This window comes from Prionailurus viverrinus, chromosome A2 (assembly GCF_022837055.1).
Source record: "Prionailurus viverrinus isolate Anna chromosome A2, UM_Priviv_1.0, whole genome shotgun sequence".
Classification (NCBI taxonomy): Eukaryota; Metazoa; Chordata; class Mammalia; order Carnivora; family Felidae; genus Prionailurus; species Prionailurus viverrinus.
The window spans coordinates 144,979,946-144,987,044 of NC_062562.1; the positions used below are offsets into that span (position 1 = coordinate 144,979,946).

At 42.4% G+C, this 7,099-nt stretch overlaps 1 protein-coding gene across 1 annotated transcript in view; it reads left to right on the forward strand.

The window, feature by feature from the left end:
* Positions 1-7,099, forward strand: part of SND1 (staphylococcal nuclease and tudor domain containing 1) — a 423,778-nt gene that overhangs the window by 158,199 nt on the left and 258,480 nt on the right. The window lies entirely within an intron of this gene.

Consider the following 7,099-nt stretch of genomic DNA (forward strand, 5'->3'; position numbering starts at 1 on the left):
TGTTGAGGCTTGATTTCCTTTTCTGTTTGATCTCTTGGCATAGGTGTGACTTGGGAGCATCTGGGAGAAAGGAAAGGTCAGGTTGCTTTTTCATCTTGGCCCAAAGCCAGGGAGTAGTTGAGGCGCACTCAGTGCTCCTTCCCCTGTGCAAGGACAGATCTCTGAAGGTACCTGGAGGAACATTCCTTAGCAGAAGCAGTTTTTCACTCAACTTTTGGAAGCTCTTCAAGGACCTGGAGCTTTCTTGAGGAGCAACTCCTTCACTCCTTGCTTGTTATTTAACAGGGCCATCCTTTTCCTTAAAAACACTTCTAAGTTCTGTCTTTTGCAGTGTGTTACTTAATCAGCTGTGTTGAGTGCAAAGCTGGAAGTCAGCGGATTTTTGTTCTTAATTACCTGTGATGTATTTTAGTTTGGTTTTTGTAAACATTTCCTTTGTCATCTCCTCATTTTCCACTTCGTATTAATTTGATTCACTCATGATATGGAAAAGTCCTTTACATTAGTGATCAAAACAGGCCCTGAGGTTGTGAATGAGTTGTGATTTAAATTGACAGGTTTATACGAGGTTGCTTGTCCTTGCCTTCTCTGGGCCAGCTGTTACCATCAATGTGGCTGTAAATTTTTTGAATAAATGACTGTAGATATTCACCAAATCCAGAGATGACTTGAATGACTTATAATTTCTGACTGCTTTTTTCTAGTAAGACTTCTCCCACTTAGACATGAAGGCAATGTGTCAGGATGCATTGGAGACCAAGGGTCATCTACATGCCCTTTACCTTATGGACTTTGGGAATGATCCTTGATTCGTTAGCTCACTTATCTAGTGAAAGTAATTAACAAAACTGTAGAGTTGTCTGTTTCTGAAAATTTGGCCGTTCTCGGCAAGGTAGCTTTCTACCTGCTGCCACCTAAATGCCTTTTGAGTAATGAGTTATTGAATGTTTTATGTGCAGCTTTTGAAAAGTACCTCTGCGCTTTCAGGGCCGTCAGGGTGTGTAGCTGAGCACATTGCTTCTTGGTGAAAGTGTGGTATTTGTATGAGGTATATTGTAATATCCTCTTCAAAAAGCATCTGTCTCTAAGTTAAATGAAAAAAACTAAAACCTTCAACTGCATTCCTGGAAATTTCTGTATGCTCACCTGTGGGAAATGATTCACTAGCTACCAGAATCCTCGAGATTCTCTGATCTGGGTAATACTCTTATGTTGTTCTGCTTATTATTAAAGACTCTTCCCTGGACTCCCAAGTTGCTCACAGTTTTCTGGTGAAAGTTCTTCTGTTTAGAACATGATTTGTGGTCAGTCTCTCTTAAGCCACCCACTCCAGATCTTTTTGGCTAGGTTTCTGAAATGTCGTCCTTGGGGCTGGAACTTTCCATGCTTATTCTCTGCAAACTAGGATTTTATTTTAGGGGGAGATTTGTGCTGAATCAGCTCAGCTGTGTTTGGGGGTAGGGAGAGGACAGCCTTTTTTTCCCTCTTTAAAAATAACCCTTATGTGCCAAAAACCTTACAAAATGTGCTGAATTGCAAATCTTCGAACGTTCTATACCTCCTGGTTTACAGAGACTAGATTCTTTTGCACTTGCGCTCTGTGACAGTGTACAGAATGTCTCATGTTGTAGACGAGTGTAAAGTGGGATGGGGTATAGATGTACTCAACTGGAAAAGAAACTCGACTCTTGCTATCTTTCTCAATATTATTTTCTCCAATAGTTTCATCTTAAAAGGACCTATAGAGAGACAGTGCATGTAACTTTTCTAATAACAAAAAATTCTTGAAGAAACATCCTGTACGTGTTTGCAAAATAATACATCATTGAGAATCGGTGAATTCCATTTTTAAGCACTGACTTTCCAGGGTTTCCTTCTCTGTGACCTCTCTTGTTGATTTGTTTGTGTTTTTTACGTTCGGAGAGTTAGGCTAATAATTCTGGTTACTTGCATGTTTCTTTGCCGAGGGTGTAACCAACCTGTGTATGTACAAGAAGGCAGTGTATACAGTGTTTGTTGGTTCTAAGGTGGAGGTTTCGTCAACTCCTCACATCCGGGTGATAGAAATGGTGTTTTCGGACCATATCTTCATAATTAGGGTCGTGTAGTTGTAAGCTCCTTGTTTTAATGTGTTTAAAGTCTGAGTGAAGTCTTTTGCTCTTATCTGAAACAAGTTCATTTATTGATACCTGGAACTGCCTTCTTGTTTTCGCTTGCTAGTTAACTTTTCTCTGGCAAGTTTTCAGGTATGCCTAAAGTTTTGCAATGTTATTTCATGAGGATTGCTGGCTTGGGCAGTCTTTCCTGGTATTTTCATGGTGATAGGTGTAGTGGGCTCTGTAGTTTGCTGCCCCCCCCGGTTCATGTCCATTTGGAACCTCAGAATGTGATCTTAGGTGGAAATAGTTCCTTGCAGATGTAATTGAAGTTGAAATGAGATCATACTGGATTTGTGTGGGCCCTACACTCAATGACTGGTGCCCTTATCAGAAGAGGATGGGACACGGAGGCCAACAGAAAGCCATGTGATAGCGGACGTGGAGATTGAAGTGAGGTAGTTGCGAGTCAAGAAACGCCAAGGATGGCCAGGAGCCACCAGGAGCTGGGAAGAGGCAAGGAAGGATTCTTCCCTGCAGCCTTCAAAGGAGGAGCATGGCCCTGTCAACACATTGATTTCAAACCTGAAATATTCACAAGGAAAATAGTTTAGCTTCTTCATGTGTCTGACCACTTGGCTCTTGGTTAGAGTTCTCGTTCCTGGGTTTGTACCTTGGTAATGACCTCCTCTGCAAAATTAATCCAAAGGAAAGGGTCTGAATGTTCTTTTCACCTCTCGTCCCCTCCCTGCCTGTGTTGTCTTGCTTTTTTATCTTTGCACTTATTCTTTTGTCATTACTTACCTTGGTTTATGCATTTGCTGTAGAATAATTGATACTTGAGAGCACGTTTCTAGTTTTGTCAGTAGGCTCACCCTGACACTTGTCCCGTTTCCCTTCCTTGGAGGATGAATGCTGCTGTCCACTTAAGAAGGCTGCCATAGCCAGGGCCTCTGTGGCTTCTACTTCAGTAATTAGCAGCATTTTGAAATATGGCGTGCTCTGGGAGGAATCATTCCTGGCAATAGCTTTTGATGAACCATGCTCATCCCATTCAAGGGTGATGAATAGGACATTAGGAATAATTACAAGTCTGTATTCTGGAGCACCATGTCTAACGTTTTGCCTGCAGAGCTATGCATGAATTTCTTTCTGTAACGATAGGAATCTCAGGTTTTGTCTTCAACCAGGCCTTTTTGAGCCAGGTATTTTTTTCTGCAACTTTGCCTTTTCTCTTCTTCTGGTTTCAACAAGTGTTTGGATTGGGCTGTGCTGGGCAGATGAGCAGTTAGTCATCTTCTGAAGACAAAGGTCAAGTCGACTTACTCTCTTTGAGGACTCAGTCCCTGAAACTTCGGTGATGCCTAATTGCTTGATATGTTAAGAAGGCCAGGAGTGGTAGTCTAGTGAAATCAATTCATTTTTATTCATTTACCGGATATTTTTTTGAGCAACTACTATGCGGCGTACCTTATTCTAGGCATTTGGGGTAGAGCCTTACAAACTCCTGTTCTCCTGGACTTTTAGAAAAGGTACATATGATTATTAGGTACCTTCATGGAGGTAAAGTCAAGATGAATAAAATATCATCTGTGTCACCAGTTGCTTACAGTCTAACTGGGACAAGATTACGTCAAAACGGGTGAAGTTGAGTAGGAACGTATTTGAAGAACTGGCGAGATAGCAGAAATGTGTCTCTTGGCGGTATTAGCTTAATACTAATATGAATTATACAGACGATAGTTGTCTGTCAGAAGCAGGAGAGGTCTTAACCTGCTGTGTGACCTTATCCACTTACAGGTTTCCACTACCGCATGTACTGCTGACACTCGCATGTGAATATTTCCACTCATAACTTCTTTCTCCTCCTACAGATGTTTCCAGCTGCTGACCACTGGTTACTCAAATACAGATTCCAGTAAATAGGTGACATCTATTACATCCAAAATGTAGCTCATGGCCTCCATATGATTTTTCATCCCTGCCCACAAACTGTCTTGATTACCTTTGCTGTTGGTCTTAAATAATGTCTCCCCTGTCCATCGTCCTGAACTTTAGAGTCTGCGATGTCCTTATCCTAAGTTCGCCTGATTCTGCCACAGTTATCTTTTTCAAATCCTCCTTTTCACAATACTTCCAGTGACTGTTAGTCTCTTTGCTCCTTATATTATATCTCAATTTAATTATTGCAGCTCCACCTTAGGTGGTTGGCCTGCTCCTTCTGGTCTTTGCACACTTTCATGTTACTGTCAGACTGCCTTCTGTATGCACACTCCCGATCCTTTCACGAACTCTGGGGATCTCCAGATGCCTCCAGTAAAACATCTAATTCCTTAAGTGAACGTAAAATCAAAGGCGGTTGTGTATAAAATACCGTGATGCCATTTCCAGTCTTCCTATTGTATGTTCATAGAGTGTGTCACAAAGAATTTCTCACCATTCTGTGGACACGGCCCAGCCCTTTCACACCCTCCTGCCTTCGCACTTGTTTCTCTTTAAGCATCTTCCCAATGTCCTGTATTCCAGGCTCCCCATGTGAAGTTTGGGCTCTCCAGCCTCCTTGCATACTTCTATTTTCCCAGTCTGACCTCCCTCTCCCAGCCCTACAGGGCAGAGAGCTTACCTTACTTTTTGTTCAGCTCGCAGTCCCTGACGTCGGGAATCTGGTTTGATCCCCATCAAGTCTTCACAGAAGAGGTTGGATTTGTCCTGTATCTAGAAGGTCTTAAAGACTGGGGAGAAGGGAAGCAAAAATAAGATAAAAACAGAGAGGCAGACACTCCATAAGAGACTCTTAAATGCGGAGAACAAACTGAGGGTTGCTGGTGGGGTAGTGGGTGGAGGGCCAGGCTAAATGGGCGATGGGCATTAAGGAGGGCACTTGTTGGGATGAGCACTGGGCATTGTATGTAAATGATGAATCACTAAATTCTGTTCCTGAAATCGTTATGCTATATGTTAACTAACTTGGACTTAACATTTAAAAACAAGAAAGGTTGGGGATATGTAGATATACGGAGAAGGGATGCAGAGAGCTCACATTGTAGTTCTAAGCCAGGGAGCTGGTTTCCTCGTCGCCTGCTTTCTTTAATTTCCTCATCCTGAGAGACTTTGAGCCTGGCTTCAGTGAAACTCTAGGCATGGTGTTGTCTGAGAGACAAAGGCATTAAGAATATGTAGGATAAGTATATGCTTTTTCTCTTGAAAAAGAGAAATGAATTATGATTGTGAACTCACCTCCCCACCTGGCTCGGTGCCTAGTGCGGCCTGCCCCTCACTGCCAGGCTGCTCTTTGACGTTTTAGTGCTGCTGCCTGAGCAGGCCTTCCTGGGTGCTAGAGGTCTGGTCTGGGGCTGTTTCTGTGACTTTACTTCATAGTCAAAAGTGTGCAGTATTTGTAATTTGTTCTCTTTTAAATTGATTTGACAGGGATTTAGTGGGCAAAATTAATATTTTTTTATTTGAGTCTCCATTATTTTAAAACTTGGTGGCCCCTGACTACTCCCTGCTCTTCCCATCCTCCCCGACTTGGGGTTCTTAATGTCCCTAGTCTCCAATAATAGTTTGAATGAATTGAAAGTAAGTTGCTGACTTGCTCCACTTTGCCATTTCTGCAGTATATGGGGTACCTTTTAGCCTGGCAGTTTCCTGCTGAGCCCAGCTCCTCGGAGCCTGGCAGGCTCAAACTTTGATGGTAGAGGGATGAGAAAGGAGAGACCAGTTAGAGCATCTGACTTCTCCCTGCTAAGCCAGGTTTCTGCCACTTCTAAACCTCTGGCCCTTCTTTATATTTAAAAAAAATAAAAAAAAATTAAAAACAAACGGCGGGGAAGGGAAGAAAATACGGAATTAGAAGAAAGAAAGGAAGAAAATCCCAGAAGTGACTTGATCACTGGTTAGAAATTAGGTGAACAAGTTTTGGTGAGATGGTACCTACCACATGGCAGCTGGTGAAGTTCTTGTTTTTTTATTGACTCTCAGCAGCTAAGAGATGTAATCTTAAGTGTATGGTCTGAGTGTTCACAAAGCCTCTGTTTCTTCATTTGTAAATTGGACAGGATATTTTGACAGCTGTGATTTCTTAGGTGCACTAGTGTAGGGAGGGAACGGTAGCAGAGCTGTATTAGGAGTAACTTTTGGACAGGACAGAAAGAAACTGTTCTAAGTTCCTCGGGATGGAAATACAAACTAGTATCTGAAAAGCAGGCCTCCAGCTTTTTCTACAGCTTATCAGCCCACATTACAGTGAAGAGGTAGGACATTTCTGTCATTTCAGAGGCAGGAAGACATGGCAGCTAAAGTTTGTGTATGTTCATATTCTTACGCTACACACGAATTCCTTTCTTTCGGTGTGCCTTATTTGCTTAAATTGTGAGATGCGAAGGAATGGAACGGATGGAAAATACATCCTCTAAAAAGATGATCTTACTAAAAAAATCCAGAAAGGCTCAATTAGTCATCGTAGTATATCCAATCAGACTCTGGTATAACCACATTTACTGATAAATGTGTATTTTTCCTAGTAGAGACTCTGGGGCAGGGGGAGCACCACAGAGAAGCTGGCAGGTTTCCATGGCCTGAGCTGGCTTCACTTCACAGGATGGGCTGAAGGTAGAAAAGCTTGGGCACCTGGTGGCCCAGACCTGAAGTGCATCTTATCCTAACTCCATGACCTTGGATGTGTTCTTTTATATTAGCTCTTAGTTTCCTTATCGTGAAAGGGGAGCGAACTGCCAATCCCAAATATCTGTTCCTAAACCCAGTAGTGAAGATTTTTTTTTTTTGTCCTGTTAGCACTGATTGACCTACCTGATGCTTTTATATTTCTGGAAGTTTCATCTTTTGCTACCAAAGGTTTATTTAAAATTTTTTTTTCAACGTTTATTTATTTTTGGGACAGAGAGAGACAGAGCATGAATGGGGGAGGGGCAGAGAGAGAGGGAGACACAGAATCGGAAACAGGCTCCAGGCTCTGAGCCATCAGCCCAGAGCCCGACGCGGGG